The following is a 21,487-nucleotide window of genomic DNA, read 5'->3' as shown; positions in this document are numbered from 1 at the left end:
AGTCAGCGTAAAAAAATATAGTTGGCTGAGAAAATAAATAAAACATTTTGTAATATCCTCCCGGTCTATCAATGGCAAACTAATTTCAAGGACGGCGGAGCGGGTACGCAACAAAGACTCATTCATTTGCTGAGGAAACAGGCCACATGAGAAATGACACAACATTCCCAGAGACAGACCTTAAATGAGGGAATGATGACCTCGAAACACACTCTTACTGTTTCATTTCAGCATTGAACTAATCAAATTTGGCATCGCCATCATAATCTTATTTCTCATAGCCTAAGGCACAGGTTGCGTGTGGGTTATAAATGGGTCTGGGTTTAAGCAAACTGCTATGCATTTGCAAGGGCCCCCAAATTAAAATAGCCCACCTCCACATGTTTTGGCCCCCAGATACAGTTCGTCCCAAGTGCCTACTTTTTTGCCCATTTTTTTGTAAACATAAGTCCTATGAAAGGTAAAAGCACAGCCCGCATGATCTGGGACCAGTTGCATGACAGTAGAAACATAAGCTCATTAACATAACCACTCACATTTACATACCAATGCCTTTTCGGCAGAAACTTGGCCGCTCCCTGATGACAAAAACATTTCACACACAATACAAGGTTAGCTAATCATACCGCATCTCATTTACATATAGAGATCTAGATACAACCTATGCTGTATCATTTTACATTTTTTACAAAACTTATCTATACTTATCTTATCATCATACAATTGTTCAGTGCAGTTTTCAACTGAAATGAACAGTAGAGACAGTAAAACACCAACATCTTTAATCAATTTCACATGGAGCTATGATCACAGAAGCAGAATTGATAAATAAAGACTTTATGCGATTCATCATAAAATACTATGTTATGGCCTTTTACCACGTGCATGGTTTCTGATGTTAGCATCACATTTGCATCTTTTCTACCATAGAAAACTTGCTCGGTAGCTCACCTAGTACAATATTACAGTCCTGTTAAACATGAGTCACGATAAAAGAGCTCAGAGTCTTGTAGAGGCAAGCTAAAATGGCATTGTTTCTTCAGAGAATGTGATTTTCTCTCATGTTGGCTTTTGTTAACACTATCGGTTAGGTTCAGGATCGGGTTTAGTTTAGGTGCTACGTTATTTTCAAACAAGATCATTAACCTTGTAGTGCCTCTCACTCACTGAACTTCTTTTCTGAACTGCCATGATACGTACAACAACCAACGTAATTAAACACACCCAGATTCACACAGATAAAACTGATCATGCTGGGTATTTCACTTTGAAAGTGTCACAAAACATCGAGGAAGCAATGTTATATCATTTTGCAGAAATGTCGTCGTGCATGTTTTCTATTCTATGTAGATATGTATGTAATTTTAAAGGGATACTTCACCTCGGGAAAGATGAATGCATATTTAAAATGGGTCATAAATATGTAGAAGAAATGTGAAATTATTTTTGAATTTGGAGCTTTCTAGACTGAGAAAAGCCAGAAAATGTATTTTTGGCTTATGTGGATGAAAGACAACAACTCCCACAATGCACTTGCTTCGCTGCCCTAGAAGGCCACGCCTACTGTGTTAACAGAGGGCAGTCGTTAAACAACCAATCTAGGCTACTAGTGAGTCTCTGTGATGAGTCTGCCCGAAAATGTGTTTCGAGATCACCCAAAATGTCCGGGATTGGGCTTTTGCGTTCTACAGTCGCCATTCATCATGTTTACTGTGGCGAGCGGGACGAGTGAGGGCCGCGGGAGAACGACGCGAGTCATGTTTAATGTGGCGAGCGGGACGAGTGAGGGCCGCGAGAGAACGGCGCGAGTCATGTTTACTGTGGCGAGCGGGACGAGTGAGGGCCGCGGGAGAACGGCGCGAGTCATGTTTACCGTGGCGAGCGCGACGAGTGAGGGCCGCGGGAGAACGGGGCGAGTCATGTTTACTGTGGCGAGCGGGACGAGTGAGGGCCGCGGGAGAACGGGGCGAGTCATGTTTACCGTGGCGAGCGGGACGAGTGAGGGCCGCGGGAGAACGGCGTGAGTCATGTTTACTGTGGCGAGCGGGACGAGTGAGGGCCGCGGGAGAACGGCGCGAGTCATGTTTACCGTGGCGAGCGGGACGAGTGAGGGCCGCGGGAGAACGGCGTGAGTCATGTTTACTGTGGCGAGCGGGACGAGTGAGGACCGCGGGAGAACGGTGCGAGTCATGTTTACCGTGGCGAGCGCGACGAGTGAGGGCCGCGGGAGAACGGCGCGAGTCATGTTTACTGTGGCGAGCGGGACGAGTGAGGGCCGCGGGAGAACGGCGTGAGTCATGTTTACTGTGGCGAGCGGGACGAGTGAGGACCGCGGGAGAACGGTGCGAGTCATGTTTACCGTGGCGAGCGCGACGAGTGAGGGCCGCGGGAGAACGGCGCGAGTCATGTTTACTGTGGCGAGCGGGACGAGTGAGGGCCGCGGGAGAACGGCGCGAGTCATGTTTACCGTGGCGAGCGCGACGAGTGAGGGCCGCGGGAGAACGGCGCGAGTCATGTTTACCGTGGCGAGCGGGACGAGTGAGGGCCGCGGGAGAACGGCGCGAGTCATGTTTACCGTGGCGAGCGGGACGAGTGAGGGCCGCGGGAGAACGGCGCGAGTCATGTTTACCGTGGCGAGCGGGACGAGTGAGGGCCGCGGGAGAACGGCGCGAGTCATGTTTACCGTGGCGAGCGGGACGAGTGAGGGCCGCGGGAGAACGGCGCGAGTCATGTTTACCGTGGCGAGCGGGACGAGTGAGGGCCGCGGGAGAACGACGCGAGTCATGTTTACTGTGGCGAGCGGGACGAGTGAGGGCCGCGGGAGAACGGCGCGAGTCATGTTTACCGTGGCGAGCGGGACGAGTGAGGGCCGCGGGAGAACGACGCGAGTCATGTTTACTGTGGCGAGCGGGACGAGTGAGGGCCGCGGGAGAACGGGGCGAGTCATGTTTACTGTGGCGAGCGGGACGAATGAGGGCCGCGGGAGAACGACGCGAGTCATGTTTACTGTGGCGAGCGGGACGAATGAGGGCCGCGGGAGAACGACGCGAGTCATGTTAACTGTGGCGAGCGGGACGAGTGAGGGCCGCGGGAGAACGACGCGAGTCATGTTTACTGTGGCGAGCGGGACGAGTGAGGGCCGCGGGAGAACGACGCGAGTCATGTTAACTGTGACGAGCGGGACGAGTGAGGGCCGCGGGAGAACGGCGCGAGTCATGTTTACTGTGACGAGCGGGACGAGTGAGGGCCGCGGGAGAACGGCGCGAGTCATGTTTACCGTGGCGAGCGGGACGAGTGAGGGCCGCGGGAGAACGACGCGAGTCATATTTACTGTGGCGAGCGGGACGAGTGAGGGCCGCGGGAGAACGGTGCGAGTCATGTTTACCGTGGCGAGCGGGACGAGTGAGGGCCGCGGGAGAACGGCGCGAGTCGAAGCCGGTGGAGTGATTACCGATGAGCGATACCTGTGAGACGCACCGGTCTCGTATCTCTCACGGAGGAGTGGGAATTTTCTTAACAATGTTAAAACGCACATCAACCGATCACTTGTTTAGCGTTCATATAAACACTACATTCAGATTCACCAATCACAATGAATTCAGTTAGACTGAAAAAAAAGCTGTGCATGTAAACAATGAATGGTGACTGCAGAAAGCAAAAGCTGCCTGAATCCCGGACATAAACGGCCGGACATGTCCTGGAAAAAGAGGATGGTAACCCCTACTACTCAGCTTTCTCCACAGAACAAGAGCCTGCTAGCTTAGCTTCCAAAAAAAGATGGCCGACACTGTGTATTCATTCTGTGAATGAGATCCTCCCTCTATGGGCGGGTTGAGGACATGCAGGACAGACCCTACTACTGACTGTAGCCTCTGGACAAAAAACCCTCAGATGATGCAAAATAACGATTTTTGAGTCATCGGAGGATTTTTTCTAGAAAAAATTTCCGAGAAGCGAAAACAAGTGGCACAAAACATCCAGATCAGCCTGACACAACAACTAATCAACAATGGCATGCTCTGGGGGCGGGACTATCCGTTTGCCCAACCATAACCAATGGATGACGTGTTCATAAAACCCTTTTGAAAACAATCATTATGTTTGCAATGCCGTTTCGTGATACTAGTTCCACAGAAATTCCACACGTTACCAAAAAAACCTTGTTGGAGCAAGAAAACATGACATTATTTAAAAATAAAAGGTTTTACAAGAGCTTTGCACACATTGCATACATATCTACACAAGTGAAAGGTTCCTTTCATTATGAATGTGTAAATGTGTTGCCAGACCACAGAGGAATTCCTGATTTTGGCATTCCTGAAGCTCAGGTTACAACACAACACAACACCTGTTAAACAAGTCGGCTCTTGAAGATCAGGAACGTTCAGTTTCAGGAGGCAGAGTTGTAGAGGAAAAATCCCCCTAACAGCTGGAGAAAACAGTTGTGTTGGACCTTCAGATTCCACCATTGCAAAACAATAACGAAGATTTAAAGCTCTCTCATCTCTCTTCTTCTCAACAGTTGCTGAAACTTGCTAGCATTTTGTTGCCAGAAGAAACAATGGTAAAAGAGAAGGTCTACTTCAGTGCTTAAACTCAACCTGACAAAACTATTTAATTTGTGAGGGAAATGTTCCCTCAAAACATTCCCTCAAAAAAAAAAAAAAACAGTACTAGTAAAGGGACTTGAATGGCACAGTAAACATGACACTTCAAGCAAACATCACTCCTAACGGCTCTACATAACACGAGCTTTTAACCAGATCGACCAACCGAGTGATGTGAAATGTACCGTTTCAAAACAACATCATGGAGACTGCAATTTGCAGTATATTTAGAGCAATGCGAATGGGATTCAGAGTCACACAACAAATCAGAGGAAGGAATAGCTGATGTTTCATATGAACCCTTCCTAGCATTCAATCGAGGAAGAACTTAAACACTGAAGAAGAGAAAGAAACATGAAGTCCAGCCAAGAGAAGAGCAACAATATTCACAACATTAAGATTCCCAAAGCGTCCGGCTAAGAGGTGAATGCAGGTTTGTGTAGAGCAGGGATGTTTAGTCTACGGCCTACACTGGTTTATCATAGATCATAAAGCATGAATAAACCAGTAAAGTACTACAAAACCACATTAAAAAGACAGACTACCGGTCTGAAAATGCTGTCGTCACGTCGTCCGAAAAGTACAACTCTCTTTCTTATATGTGACACAAAAGGAGATGTTTAGCAGAATGTTCATGTTGCTCTTTTCCATACAATGAATGGCGGTCACATGTCAAGTTTCTAAAACAACAAAAAGCCTCTTAAAAGTGAAATTTCCCCGCCTTTTTTAGTCTTGTTCTGTTAGATGTTGTTCTCACTGGATCCGCCAGTTTTCGCACTAAAGGTGATCTAAGTAACTTTTTTACCTTAACTGAACAGCTTTGGAGTCCGTAGAATGGTTTTAGTACTAATTTCGATTTTTTTTTTTAATGGTGGTGGTTTCGCACCCCCCTGGTGCCGAGAGCGGGAAAAAACTCATTTGCAACTTTGGGCCGGTGGCTCGCTACCGGGGTCTTTGTTAAGAAGTGTCGCGTGATATCAGGTCTCGCGATGTAACGAATTACTTGACGGCACTGTACACGCCCCCATTCAAGCAACGGCTAGCTATAAGCAAAGGGCCACGATAGATTCTGTAAAAAAGCAGCAGAAAGCTAGAAAATCTTTGTCGGAGGACCAACGAAAGAGGAAACGGGAGACTGACGAGCAAGAAGTCAGACGCGAGTAAATATCGGACCGGCTTTTTCAGAATGGCGAGTACTGAGAGAAACAGAAGCCTGCAAAACCGATGCTGACCTGGCCTTCTTGCTGTTGCACTTGTAAGTATCTTTGGAATAAACTGTGTTTAATATTTAAATTTAAAGTAATTGTGACCTCAGGATGTTTTGCTATTGCTAAAGGTTTTTATTATGATCGCTGTCTGTTAACGTTACAGGCTTACTAGTACACTAGATACTATAACTTTGATGTTAGCGTTGTCATTAGCAAACACGTTTGATTTTTGTAGTTGTTTGGCCGTTCCTCTGTCGGTTTTATTTGTGTAGGCTATTTGGCGCCGGTGTAGCTTTTTTGCAGTGCGCTACATAAGTTGACAGCTGATCAGCTGGGTTGATCGTGACCAGTGGGGAGGAACAACAGTTCGTTTTTACGACAGTGTGTTTGAAAGCATTTACTACCAGACACCAGGGGGAGCTTCGTAGAGAAAAAACACTAAGGCTTGCCTTGTGTCTAGGGTTGGGTATCAAGAATCGAGTATCGATTGGAACCGAGACTAACTTTTAGTTTTTCCCGGAATCGTTCAAAAGTGAAAATTTCGATTCCTAGTTTCGATATTCACAGTCCGCCGAGCGGAAGAAGAAACCGCTGAACAACACCAACGAAGAAGCGTCTACCGGAAGTGTTGGCATAACCACGCGAGTCGAAAATGAGTAGCTTACGTCGGCGATCCAAAATGTGGCTTCACTTTTCCAAAAATAACGAAATCTTGGCAAAATGCAAAATTTGTGACAAAAGGAGTATTTTTACAGAAGGAGTATTTCCTTCAGAAAGGCCGTTGTTTAGCAAGGTTAGCTAAACTTTTTTGACCCTGCCTCTTAAAAGAATCGGAATCGAGAATCGTTAGGAACCGGAATCGAAACAAGGAATCGCAATCGGAATCAGAATCGTTCAAATTCAAACGATACCCAACCCTACTTGTGTCCCTTTAAAGTTAGTAGTTTTATCCCTAAAAACTCATCTCTGCGAATCAAAATGACACATTTGTTCATGCCTTAAAATAGCTTGAATGCACGCATATCATAAATATGCAAATGAGCTCTGCTTCGACTCAAAGCAGCTCGAATTACCCAATCCACTCGCTAAACTGGTTTAATTCAGCCATGTTTAGCCCAGAAACTGATTCAAAAGAAGAAGAGGAAGAGTGAATCATACAGGTTTGTCTACAATCTACCAGTCCTTGTATCAGAACGGTAAAGCGTTATATCTCTACAACGTCAGACACATAACGGTAGTAGTTAGCCTTTGGCTAGACAACGCTATCAAACAGCTAGTTAGTGTTGCTAATCTTTATGAAGTGACGCAACTGACGCTGGTAGGTCACCTGACATGATAATGACAACATACTTATTCATACTAAAAGTACCGTATTTCAGACGCAGCCAACGTCTTACGAACATGTAAAAATGCATTTTACGCTTCTTTCCAAGTGGAAAAAGATCTTATTCACCGTAAGATTTTTTTTAGAAAAAACAGAAAAGGCACCAGTAATTTTCTGCCAAGTTTACTTTACAGACATTTCCTTTAACTCTAAAACACAATAGTGCAAAAAACACACGTAAAAAAAAAAAAATATCAATACGAAAATTCCTTCATATTAACACAGTACATTGGTCCCCGTTTTTACAGGCTTTTCTGGGAGTGCGAGACTCAAAGTTTGGTGGCTTTTTATGAGGGGAAAATGTGGCAGAACTGGGGTGGAACCATCTGGACTTCCCAAACAGTCAAAACACTAAGAGGCCAACAGATTGTTTTCAAGACTATTAGTTAAACGCCCACTAGAGGAGATGGAGAGACACAACAGGCGATATTAGTTAGGGAATCATAACAGAAGCCAACCTTGAGACACCTCAGTCAATAGAAACCATCTGTGGTGGTTTCAAAACAACACTGACTACTTCCTCTCACTATCTATCCCGAGAGGCATGGCACATCATTCAAAATAATCAAGATTCATTCAGCACAATCTAGTCAAATGCTTGGAGGTCATGAGCAAACAGCCTCCCACAGACATTGCTGAGGCACTTTTGTCCTGACATCACTTTAACCTCAGCCTTGACAATGGCATCCAAACCACTCGGTTCTCCAGGAACGGCTCTAACCGAGAACATGCTCCAGTGAACCGGCGGCAACATACACTTACAGCTGAAGAATGAAGGGTTTGAGAGTCAGCTCTCGGAGGAAGAATATAACCACAGAAACCAGTGTTTCGAGGAGGACACAGGCAGACGTTCTTAAAGGGATAGTTCACTTAAAGATTCACTTGAAAATTCTGTCTTTAATTAGCCTACTCGTTTTTCTTTCTATTGTTGAACACAAATGTCGGTAACCGGACAATTGTTGGACCCCATTGACTTCTATAGTAGGGAAAATAAATACTATGAAAGTCAGTGGGGTCCAACAACTATCAGGTTACTGACGTACTTTAGAATATCTTCCTTCATGTTCAACAGAAGAGAGAAACTCATACAGTTTCTGATGACGGGATTTTTAAGTGGACTATTCCTTTAACACTGGCTCTTTAATGATCAGGAATGCAGACAGATTCAGCTTCCTGAACCAATCACAGCTTTGGGAAAGCAATGCTATGTTCTAAGTCTTTGCTATGGCCTTTTCAAAGGTTGTCTGACGAGCAAAAAAGTCAAAACCACACATTCCTATTGAGTCCAGCAATGCAGGCAGGGAATTGCCTCACGTCTAGGGCTTTGCACCACTTCAACTCACACTACTGTGACATGCAATACATCCAGTACACATCACACCGTTTACTTCAGCAAAGTCTGGAGGTGTTCCATCATCACACAGTCAATGCACTATGAAGTGAACATCGCGGTGTATTTCCACCAAATGAGATTCTGACCCAAAGGTGGGTGTACATGTTCAGTTCAAATGGCCCTGCGAATAGGGAATAAGTGAACATCGATACATCACTCACAGGAAGTGGAGAAAGAAAATTACCCAGCAGTCATTGCAAGAAGACTGACTAATGAGTAATCATAAAAATGATTTGAGGCTCCAGCGTTTTTAATACATTTAAGTTATACATAAATACATAATAATACATAAATAAGTCAGAAGTGTTGTGTATGCAGGGTGTAAACTCTATGAGATTTTATACGCCAAAAATAGTTTTTGCGTGTATATGGTACGCATTTTTCGCATGCATATGATATGTACTTAATGGCGTATAATACGCACAAACTCCGCACTCCCCTCCCCCCTAAACCTACCCAAGGGGTTTTCAGTGCGTAGCATTTTTGGCGTAAAATACCACGAGAAATGACATTCGTGGTATAGATACGCACTTTTATGAGACTGTGTTGAAATACACATCCAATGGGCCGTTTACAGGTAAACACGGATAACTTTTTATGCATTTTGAAAACGATACCGTTATCGTCTCTGTGTAAACTACAAAAAGGCAAATTTGTGACAACGGTGACATCGTGCATATAGGCATGTAGTGTTTCTTTAAAGTGACATCGCCATCTACTGGCCTGGCAACACAGCGTTTTTAGTCGTTTTCACAGATCCTTGTGGACAGAAATCATTTGAACAAAAAATGTACATAAAAAAACGCAAAGGAAAAACTTTTCTGCACAAATGAGACGCCTAAAAGGTCAAAAACAAATGTAAAAGTGTGTAGTTATACTACAAATGGAAGTCAATGTGTTTGACTTGACTTTCATTTTGGCACTGGTAAATGATCTGGAATTAATCTAAACCACAACTTCAACATAATTAATCAATTTGAAGTCACCATGAAATCAGAATCAACAACATTCCAGTGTAATAAATGATTTAACCGTGCCAAATCATTATTATTTTTTTTAATGAGTCCGAATCTTTAATCAAGATAACTTCCCCTCCCTTTTGCAGAATTATCTCTTCTCTACACACTACATTTATTCTTGTTTGAGAAGCCGTCACAATAGAAAAGAAAAGACAGTCACAACTTCCATTTCAATGCTGACTTTTAAGAAAGTTTTAAATAAAATTCATACTGCACAGCACTCTGTACTGCTATATGATCAGCATGCAAAGATAGAAAGATAGACACTTTTCAAGTAATCTCACAATTTCGTTTAAAACTGCAGTTCAATCAAGTAAGTTTTGGAGCACTAGGGTCTGGTCAAGCACACTGCATTTATTCATACTTATTCATTAGGCTATGAGTAGCATATACTATTCAAAACATAAACAAGTAATAAAGATGTATTAAAAATGGTATAGATTTATGAAGCACAACACAGACTTCTTTAGTTCACATCATCCATCGCATGTCTAATATCGTAAAGGGCGTTTCATGTGAAACGGGTTAATTGAGAAACACGTCACCTATTCCATCCATTCATCATTAAATCACAACAACAACAACAACAACCATACGCTTCCGGCTGCAAATAAACACATGATTAACCGTCTCTCAAAACCAAATAATGAACACTGAGGGGGGAAAAGCACGTTTCATAGCAGCATATCGAAATGAAAATGTAGACTATATACTTCCTAACGCAGATGACATGGTAAAATATATCCAACTTCCAATAAGCCTCGCGAGACTGTTTGTTCATCCATCAACGAAGATTAAAACATAATGCCTCCGTGTTTGTAGGAAGAAAAATGACACATATTAAAAAAACAAAACAAAAGCTATGCTCTATGTTACATAACGTTAGTTTAATAAGTTCAATAACTTACTGCGTCCGCCCGTGTGTTTGTTGCTCTGCTGGCGTTTCGCGCGCACACTCCACACACACTCACTCACTCTCAGCAGCACTGACTGAACTCACTGGGCCGTGTCTCAACACATGTCTATGCTGTACACACTACAGTGTGTGCTGACTACCTTGAGCCTTCTGTGGCAGCACAGCCTCACACACCGACAGCAGCCTAACTATATACACACACACACACACACACACACTGCTGAACTCTCAAACACAGGAACTTTCTTCCAAACATGACAAGCTGATGTGATGGGATTTGATAAGGCTTGAACTGAAGACTTTTTTACGGGCTATAATAATAATAAAATAAAATAGGATAACATTTAAACTAAACATGAATCTAAAATTAAAACAGAAAATATAAAAATAAAATAAAAATAAAATCTAATTGAAATATAGTATACAAAAATAGTTATCACATACAGTATATATGAAGTGCATTTGAAATTTTCTTCTTTAATGATGATTTTTATCAAACTTGTATATTTAAGTTCAGTAATTTCACTTAAATGGCAATGATAATTACCTATTAATTGTTATTTAAGTGAAATTACTGAACTTAAATACACAAGTTTGATAAAAATCATCATTAAAGAAGAAAATTTCAAATGCATTTGGAGGCTTTTGCATCTGAACTCTTCATATATATATATATATATATATATATATATATATATATATATATATTGATTGTATTGATTACTGTACTTACATGCAGTGCTGTTTAAGGCCTAATCTAATTACTGTCATTTTATTACATTTCCCATGAAAAAGCAAACTATGGGATTCCAACTAATATTTCTGTAATTCAGTTACAATTATTTCTGATCTAATTGCATTAAATGATGTATAAAAACTCAAAACAATAGTGGATTTAACACCACAAATGTAACCTAAAACCTAAACCTATTTAAGAATAATATATGCAATTGTATATTGTTTATTTAAAATAATCAAAAGTGTAGTTTCCAGCTGATTCTTGTATTGTTCAACTTGGTTGAGGTTGATATGGGATTTAGAAAGTTTAATTAAGTAATAGTTTTTAGAGAGAGTAATAATTATAGGCCCTATTACACTGTTGAAGTAGCTAGTATTGTTACTTTTTTAGAGTATAGTCCCATTACATGGTTTTTGTTTGTAGGAATGGAATGCAGTGGGACTTTTCATTCATGAACTCATTGCTGTATTTTGAAATTATTATGATCATCATAAAAAGTGAAATGATATTTTTCTTATGAGTCATGCTGAGTGTTTTTCCCTCCACATAGTGTTGTTCAGCGGTTTTCTGCATCATAATTACAGACTCAAATTTCAGAATAGGAGGAAATACCAAGGTGAGGAGCAAAAGTTATTATTAACATCATAACTGTCTTGCTGCGAGCTAAGCCGCTGTGTTTCCTGCCATTTCCTTCCAGCGCTGTGGATTCTGGAGACGAGTTTCATGATGGTGCAGCAAAAGCTCAGTCTCAAAGCTGCTGGAAATGCAACATTAAACAGTTCCAGTCAGGTATTTATTCAGAATTTAATATACTTGTATATCATATGGGTTACGTAAGCAATAAGGTACTCAAGGCTGTGCTGTATCGTGAATAAGTGACGGCTGAAGGGCGTTTTTAGGATCGTCACTGATTCACGATACAACACTTGCCTTGAGTACATTATTGCTTTTATAAAACGGTTACCACACAATAAAAATATTAAAGTACAACCATATGCGTGAAAGCTCAAATTACAACAACATGGGAATTGGGAACTGCAGAGTTGCACAGTCAGTGATACACAGAGCCGTTCGGTGAAGCGGTCATTGCTGTGTTTTATCGTGAATAGCTATTGACCAATCAGATTTAACTAACCGTTTTCTTAACTCAAATAAGCTTTTAACCCTTTAAGTGTCATCCACCGCCACACTCCGAACTTAAAGGGATACTCCCCCAGTTAAGCAAACTGACATTGAATCAACGTGGAAATATGACATCGAAACAACGTTGATCTGACATTGTTTTGCTCATCGAATTAACGTTGAACCAACGTCAGACGCGTCATTCTTTCAAAACTAACGGAAAATCAACTTGAAATCAACGCGTTGTTTCAACGTTATGAAAGCAAACCAATTTTCGATTTTCATTTAGCTTTGAAGAATGCCGCGTCTGACGTTGGTTCAACGTTAATTCAATGAGCAAAATCAATGTTGTTTCAATGTCATGAGAGACGTCGTTTCCACGTTGATTCAATGTCAGTTTGCTGTCTGGGCCACCGCTTTTTCATATTCAACTATATTATTTCAAACCGTTCTCATCCAAGGGCGTCATATGGTGACACTTTTGAAATTTCGTCTAAATCCAACGCACATGGCACCCTTTCGCATCAATATACACGCTTCGGTTATGGGTAGGTTTAGGTCTGGGGTAGGGTTAGGGTTACACCACTAGGAGGCGCCTTCTGGCCCATATCTGCGTCTCATACTGACGCTAAAGTATGTTGGATGTAGACGAAATGTCAAAAGCGTCATTATGACGCCTTGGGATGAGAACAAGCTGGTTATTCCCTTAACTAAGACGAGTTGTACCTCTCTCGTCTCAGTGCGTGCGCTCAATCGCTCTGGCGTGCAAGACACTTTGATAGCATTTAACTAGCCCAGTTCTTTCAATAGGATCCAAGCAGAGAAGACATTCAAACACCTCCACGTTTTCCCTATTTAAAAACAGTTACACGAGTAGAGTAACTCAACCAAGAATGGTGACTAAGAATGATTGGGAGCACTTCGACTCAGCACAGTAATATCATCACTCGTGAAAGGTCCTCTCCCCCTCCAGGTATGATATTATTGCGCCGAGTCAGCACTTGCTGTGGTATTTCGCCATACAATATAGTTATCCACTTTACACACTTAGAAAAGCGCAACGTTTTATTTTGTGTCACCGTCCTAGGTCGAGTTACACTACTCGTGTAACTGTATTTAAATAGGGATAATGTGGAGGTGTTTGGTCGCTTCTCTGCTTGGCCCATATTGAATGAACTGGGCTAGTTAAGTGCGATCAAAGTGTCTCGCGCGATTAAGCGCACACACTGAGACGACAGAGGTATGCATCAACTCGTCTTGGTTTAGGGAATAATAGTTTAATATGAAAAATGGTGGAGTATATAAATGGTTGGAATTCATTTTTGTAGAAGTGAAATACATTAAGAAAGTGAAACAGAAAAAAAGTTATAGAAGTTTGATTTTATGAAAATGTACAATGTAAAAAAATGTAATTATTCATATTTTCAAAACCTGGGCGACTCTAAAACTTAACGCCAAAAATCTGAATTTGACTTGACTTGACTTGTCTTTCATAATACAAGTGTATACAGAACGAAATTTCGTTTGCATAGGCCACGGTTTTTTGCAGTTTCAATGCAGTATAAGTAAATGTTCATCCCCAAAATATTTGGTACAAAAAAAAAAACAGATTATAATAAATAAATACAGGGGTTGGACAATGAAACTGAAACACTGGCCAATGTTGGAGGTTTCACATCTATATGCCTGGCGGCCAATCTTCAGAGTGAAGCACGGGTGGATCAGTGATGGTTTGAGCTCCAATATCATGACAATCCTGATTGTATTTGATGGACACGACACTGCCGAGGACTACCAAACCCTTCTGGAGGATCATGAGCACCTGATGCTCAAACCGTGTATCAGCATGATCATGCACCAACACACACAGCAAGACTTGTGACAGAAGGGTTTGATGAAGATGAAAGTGACGTTGAACATCTCCCATGGTCTGACAGTCACCAGATCTGAATATTATTGAGGTGTTTTGGAGGAGCGAGTCCCCCAGCATCATATAGTGACCTGGACACTGTTCTGGAAGAGGAACGGCTCATAATCCCTCTGGTCACTGTGAAGGACTTCTATCTGTCAATTGGTGCTGTATTTGGATGCAAAATGAGGCCCTCACCATTCTAACAAATTATTGTGTAGTAAAACCAGGTGTTTCAGTTTTTTTTTGGCCAGAGGGGGCAATGGAGGTACTCCAGGACTGCTTTGACTGCTCTGACTGGGACATGTTTAGGACTGCTGCCACTTATTGCGGTCATACGAACATTGATGAGTATGCCATGTCGGTGTCAGCTTACATTAGCAAATGTACGGAGGATGTTAGTGTCATGAAGACCATCATTCCCCGAGCTAATCAGAAGTACGTAAGATGCTAAAAGCCCGGAACGCTGCCTTCAAGTCTGGCGATGCAGAGGTTGTGAGAACAGCAAGAGCCAATCTGAACCGTGCCATCAGGCTGGCAAAGCGTTCTCACAGTAAGACAATCCAGGATTTGTTCCATGACTCAACCAACACCAGCAACATGTGGAAAGGCATAAGAGCTATCACTAACCACAAGGTCACACCTTCTTTAGGGGGGGAGGCTGACATTGACCTTCTCAATGAACTAAATATTTTCTTTGCGAGGTTTGAGGCGCTAAACAGCACTCGCGCAGAAAAAGCAGTTCCTCTTCAGCAGGAAAAAGCACTCTGCCGGGACATAGCCGATGTACGAAAGTCTCTGAGGAGGGTAAACACCCGGAAAGCCCCAGGCCCTGATAACATCCTGGGGCGAGTGCTCAAGGATTGTGCAGACCAGCTAGCTTGTGTTCTGACAACCCGGTCTCATCCCAAGACGTCATATAACTGACGTTTTGGGACGTCTTTTGACCATACGTCAATATTCGCCTTTTTAGGGCCCCCTTAAACGTCGGTAGATGAGGTTATGGGATCCTAACTCTACCCCAGACCTAAACCTAACCCGTCACCTAACTGACGTTAAAGGTAAAGCGTCAGTTGTATGACGGCCCGGGATCGCCATCTACCGACGTTTAAGGGGGCCCTAAAAAGGCGGATATTGACATATGGTCAAAATACGTCCCAAAACGTCAGTTATATGACTTTTTGGGATGAGACTGTGTTAGTTCTGACGGACATTTTTAACATCTCGCTAGACCAAGCCATAGTGCCAACTTGCTTAAAGTCTGCCATCATCATCCCAGTGTCAAAAAAATCTCGGATCACCTCACTAAACGATTACCGGCCCATCGCACTGACTTCCATTCTAATGTAGTGCTTTGAAAGGCTGGTTAAAGACTACATCATCTCCAGACTCCCTTCCATGTTTGATCCCTTCCAGTTTGCCTACCGGCCAAATCGCTGCACTGCGGATGCCATCTCCTCCGCCCTGCACCTGAGTCTTGGAGGAGAAGAACACACATGCAGTTATCCCAACCTGCAAGAATTCATTTCCGGGAGGTATATTTCGTAACAGGATTGTGGGGGTGGGCGGGAGGGCTAACTTTCGCGTTCGCGAGGCACACTCGCAAAGTCTCTCCCCCTGTACAGTGCACGCGCAGCGCGCTATGTATGTGCGCGCAGTATGTCTCGCTCTAGATTCCGGGAGATTTGAACTAATTTGCGGGCATCAGGGAGACGCTATCAATATGCGGGAGACTCCCGGAACTTCCGGGAGACTTGGGATGTCTGCGCATGTTAGGCTGTTGTTCCTGGACTTCAGTTCAGCTTTTAATTCCATCATTCCTCAACATCTGGTAGACAAACTGGGACCTATGGGTTTCAGCACACCCTTGCGGAATTGGCTGCTTGATTTCCTCACTGACAGACCTCAATCAGTGAGGGTTGGACAGAACACCTCCAGTGTCATTACTCTCAGTACGGGCTGCGTCCTGAGTCCTCTGCTGTTCACCCTGATGACACATGACTGCGTCCCTAGGCATGCCACAAATCACATCGTGAAATAACAGTGGTAAGCCTAAGTAAAGATGACAACGATCTGGCCTACAGAGAGGAGGTGGAGCAGTTGATGGGCTGGTGCAGTGATAACAGTCTGATCCTGAACGTCGACAAGACCAAAGAACTCATTGTCGACTTCAGGAAGAACCAGCCCAGCCATGCGCCACTACTCATCAACAACATACACGTGGAGGTGGTTGGTACCATAAAGTTTCTGGGTGTGTTCATTACTCACGATCTCACCTGGTCTGTAAACACTGCATCATTGGTGAAGAGGGCACAGCAGCGAATGTACTTCCTACGGAGGATGAGAGGAGCTCATCTGCCCCCGCCTGTCCTCACCACTTTTTATAGAAGCACCATAGAGAGCATCTTGACCAGCTGCATCTCAGTGTGGTGTGGAGGCTGCAGTGCCGCTGACTGGAAGGATGTTGGAAGGGTGGTGAGAACAGCAGAGAGCCTCTCTCCCCTCCATTCAGGACATTGCAGAGATCCGCTGTGTAGGAAAGGAAAATCTGCAGGGACCCCTCTCATCCCCTGTACGGTCTGTTTAGTTTACTGGCCTCCGGAGGGACGTTCTGCAGCATGCGGTGTTGGACCTCCAGGTTTTATAACAGCTTTGTCCCCCAAGCCATCAGACTGTTGAACACTGATAAATAAGTACTTAGTCCTGTTGGTCTTACACTTTGACTGCTGTCAGGTATTGAGCTAGATATTTAGACAGTAAATTATTTATTCCACTTTGCTAGGTATATATTTATTTATTATAATCTATTTTTTTGTACCAAATATTTTGGGGATGAACATTTGCTTATACTGCATTGAAACTGCAAAAAACTGTGGCCTATGCAAACGAAATTTCGTTCTGTATCCACAAGTTTCCGAGGGGCGCTCCTGTAAAAAATAAAGTGGGTAAAACTTCCGGTGAGGCGGCGGAAGTAGCATTCCAATGGTGTTTTGTGTGTTAGTTAGCGAAGAGGCTAGCTGTTTTTCGGAGAATTATTTTACTATTTAAAGACGCAAATCTTTATGAGAGATGTCGTTACGGAGCTCAGGGACAACATGTGCTGTTCGCGGTTGTATGTATAACCGGACTAAACTAGTTCAGTGGCTTAAACGGGATTGTTTTGAACATAAGCTGAAAACGAAATCAGAGTGATCCTGCCAACGACTGTAGTTTCCATCACCTCCCAAAAGACGACGAATCTTCCTGTGTACATTTGTTTAAATTCTTCATATTCTATAAACTCTCTCAGCATGTGATTGGCTGTTCGCTACTGATGTTACACCTAAACTCAGGATCAAAGCCTGTGTTGACAGAATACCAAATGTGCCGGTTAATGTATTCAAGCAGCACATTCATTTATAATTTTGAATAAACTCCAAAGCACAATGACTAAGTGTGTATTTTTTATTTTAATTGTTTGTCACCTCGCACAACTGTGTCACCATGCCTTGATGAGTATTGATTATTAATGTTATTATAATACTCCCAGTCAGCTACTGCGGAGGGCAAAGGTACTGTTATTTCACCCTTTTTAATTTCGTTGAGGTTGTGTTCCCACATCGTTAGCTAGTTTGGATCGCTATAACTTGAACGACTGTCAACTGTTGAATGAACGAGTGTCAAGCGTGTCAAATCGCGCTTTGTTTACTTCCAACCGGAAGTCGCGCCCACTTTTGACGCAAGGCCTCATGGGGCGTAGGAAACTTGTGGATACACTTGTTGTATTATGAAAGACAATAAAGTCTGTCAAGTCAAGTCAAGTCATTAATGATAGACTATATGAGTGCACTGTAAAGTCTCATGTAAAGGAAGGTTTATTTAGCGTTTAGTAAGCACTGGCATATAACTGAACAGATATGAATGTTGCTTCAAGTTGTGTTGATGTCAAAGTTACTATTTTGCTTGGTGGATGATTACAGGAGTCTTTTAGTCTGTACTCACTTAAAAAATAACCCAACGAATAACCCAATAACAAAGTTATAATATTCACACTAGGAAAAACCTCTCCCACTTTCTTCATAAGAGCTGATGAGGTTTGAGTCTCACACACACACACACACTGCTCAATATTGCATTACACGACTGCACTGTCTCGGTATGTATTTATTGTTGAGTCCAAACAAAAGCCTTTGTTATTATAACCCTTCAACTTTTTATATGCCATTCATAAGCTCAACAGCTCGATGTTTTCTCACCCAGCTTGTCTGATTATGTTGTTTTTCCCTCCGCTTTATGATGCCATTCAAGCATTTCCATAAGGAAACACCCTGCGTGATGATGAAAGACGTGATGAAATATGCAGAAATGTGTTCTCTGAAATAGACCACTTTAAACAAAAGAGCTGGAACATGACCCTTGTCCAGAGACAGAGCCACAGGTGCTGGAGAGACTAACATCTGTGATATTAACACTTCATTTCAATGCTCCACTTTAGACATTATCCCACAGTAACTTTGCAGTCAGTCGAGTATTAGCAGATCTGCTTAATATCTGACACGTCATGCTCCACAATAGATCTACAAGTGACTTCGCAACTACGTCAGCTCACTAATCCGAACCCTGCTAATACACTAATGAGAGTTAGTTGACATGTAGATGCAAAGTTACTTGTAGTGTCACCAGCCCACAAAGCCATTACATATTTAAAACAGTAATATCATACTAAACGTAAAATAATCTTGATATTTGGTGACTTAATCTTCCATATTTGGTGACTGAGTTTCAAAATAAATTACGGCTGCTCTGTGAATTATTTTGAAAATCACTCACTAAATATGGAAACTACATTTGTTCTTCTCAATTTGCAACATGAATATTTTCAAACTCCTAAGGCATTCAGACCTTTATTTTAAAATAGTGATGAACATGAAAAACCATGGGTATCAGTTTGTTTTCATGCCAAGAGTTCAAAATATAGCATCCATTCAATTATTTTAGAAAAAAAAATATTCTGAAAATATGTTAAATATAAAGAAAGAAATTACAGATTCACCATTTGTGATGATATGTTATTTTTATGTGATTATTGAGGTTGAATTCATATCAAAATATGACAAATGTCCCTTACTACTTCTGAATAGGATGTCTACTTCATTGGAAATTGTGGAAATAATGGTTCAGACCACTCAAAACACATGGAAGTGGTATGGGCAGTAATGGAGTCTGGTTGTGCCCTAGTGGAAGCGTTCAGTACTGCGCCCAAACACACTCTCACTGAAAGATGATTTTTTGAGATATCAACCTAAAATTTGAAACACAACTTGTTCACCAATGATGCAGTGATCCAGGTGAGATCGTGAGTAATGAACACACCCAGAAACTTTATGGTACCAACCACCTCCACGTGTATGTTGTTGATGAGTAGTGGCGCATGGGCTGGTTCTTCCTGAAGTCGACAATGAGTTCTTTGGTCTTGTCGACGTTCAGGATCAGACTGTTATCACTGCACCAGCCCATCAACTGCTCCACCTCCTCTCTGTAGGCCAGATCGTTGTCATCTTTAAATAGGCCTACCACTGTTGTGTCATCTGCAAATTTCACGATGTGATTGATTTGTGGCATGGAACAAACTGACAGTTTTTGGAAGTGAAAAAGAACAAGTCATTGTGTAATTACAGTGAAAAAATGTAAATTCATATTCCCAGAATGCCCAGTGTGACACTTCAGATAAGAAGTATTTTTGTTGAAATAACTGTTTCTTCCTAATCAGTTTTGTACATTAGAGGTTTACTTTACAGTTAATGTTGTTAAATTAATGTTTAATAAAATTAATTTCATGTGTTACCCTGATGGTGTTTAGTGTTTGTGTGAATGACACTGTGCAGCTTCTCTACATATTGATTGGTAAATGAACAAATCAGTTAATAAAATGTGTTTATTACTGTAAATGTAACTTAAATCTGTAAAAAAGTGTTTTTTTTACGGTAAATTTCTGGCATCCACAGTTGCCAGCTTTTTACTGTAAATTTAACGTTTTTTTTTTTTTTTTGCCCAGTGTATGGGTTATAACTAAAAATCAAATTAAACATTGTTAAAAAAATATATAATTTTTAAAAATGTAACGATTTAAACGTTTTTTTTTTTTGTGCCTTTTTTTCAATATTACAAAAATTTGGGACGTACCGCATACAGATTTGTTATTGATTTGTGTAATTTTATAATGTGTTATTATCACACATCTAATGTGTGTTATTTTCAAGTAAAAGGGTTGTATGCAGATTTATTTCGTCTAAATTAAGCTGACAAGGACCGAAAAGCTCTTTTGGGAAAAAATGTTGGTTTGTACTTATATTTTGCATAGCATTCTTTAAACTGATCGTTTTCTTTCAATAATTTTGGTCACCGTTAAAAAGAAGGACAGTGTTGTTGACGAATGTTGTCAAAACTATAATTCACAAAAATATGAATATTTAATTATTGGCAGAGACCTGTGGCTTAACTTGTACCCTGTTGTGGAAAGTGCAAATAATTGAACATCACTAAAAGTTGGAGGTTTTAGCCTGTTAAAAATTGTGGTTTGTGAAGATGACGTAATATCTAATAAAACTATTTAAAATAAGAGTTGAATCAGAGCACAGTGATATAAACAGCTTTGGGAAACACTTGTAAAAATCACATTGAAGATGATGAAGAAATGTATTTTCCTATAGCGCAACATAAACTGTCCTTTTCAAAATATGGGTTTAAAGTGCAAATGATCAACAGAAAGCTTTGTTGGCTTGACCTGCACACCTTTCAATGAGTGTGTGTGTGTGTGTGTGTGCACACATACAGTACATGACCGTTTAGTGACGGTTTTTATAGTGTGTGCTCAAGCACATTGAACTGTGAAGTTAACGCCTGCAAATGAAGTTATATACAGTACATACTGTGAGAAATAAATCTGTACAGCAACAGAAAGAGCAGCTCATTAGCCGGGTTTTGTAATTAAAAAACTGTTAATTAACAGTTTTCACTGAAGACATTGAGTACATTTTCGATTTGCCATAAATGTTCGTAAAAATGCCAATATTTGAAATCTACACAGTTGATTCTCGCATCAAATGTTTTCAGAAGTTAATTTAGTGATGAAATAGAAGTATGAAATTGCAGAAAAACGAATTATGCCTGGTTCAGATTACACGATTTTTTTTTTTTGTCTGTTACGATAG

The 21,487-nt window shown here is 41.6% G+C and overlaps 1 protein-coding gene and 1 long non-coding RNA gene across 2 annotated transcripts in view; one reads left to right on the top strand and one right to left on the bottom strand.

Annotated features, from left to right (window-relative positions):
• pls3 (plastin 3 (T isoform)) overlaps window positions 1-10,709 on the bottom strand; it is a 41,303-nt gene extending 30,594 nt beyond the window's left edge. Inside the window, exon 1 of the mRNA XM_039694188.2 lies at window positions 10,520-10,709. The gene's annotated coding sequence lies outside the window, so the exon portion shown is untranslated. The remainder of the gene's footprint in view (window positions 1-10,519) is intronic.
• Window positions 10,710-11,814: 1,105 nt separating this feature from the next.
• Window positions 11,815-20,098, top strand: LOC120494880 (uncharacterized). Its single transcript, XR_005625915.2, has 3 exons — window positions 11,815-11,882; window positions 11,964-12,055; window positions 18,585-20,098. It is a non-coding gene; the product is annotated as an uncharacterized LOC120494880 (long non-coding RNA).
• The last annotated feature ends 1,389 nt before the right edge of the window (window positions 20,099-21,487 follow it).

The sequence above is a fragment of the Pimephales promelas genome, chromosome 9, assembly GCF_988280905.1.
Source record: "Pimephales promelas chromosome 9, fPimPro1.hap1.1, whole genome shotgun sequence".
Classification (NCBI taxonomy): Eukaryota; Metazoa; Chordata; class Actinopteri; order Cypriniformes; family Leuciscidae; genus Pimephales; species Pimephales promelas.
The sequence above is the reverse complement of the archived record's forward strand: the minus strand, read 5'-3'. Positions and strand labels throughout refer to the sequence as shown.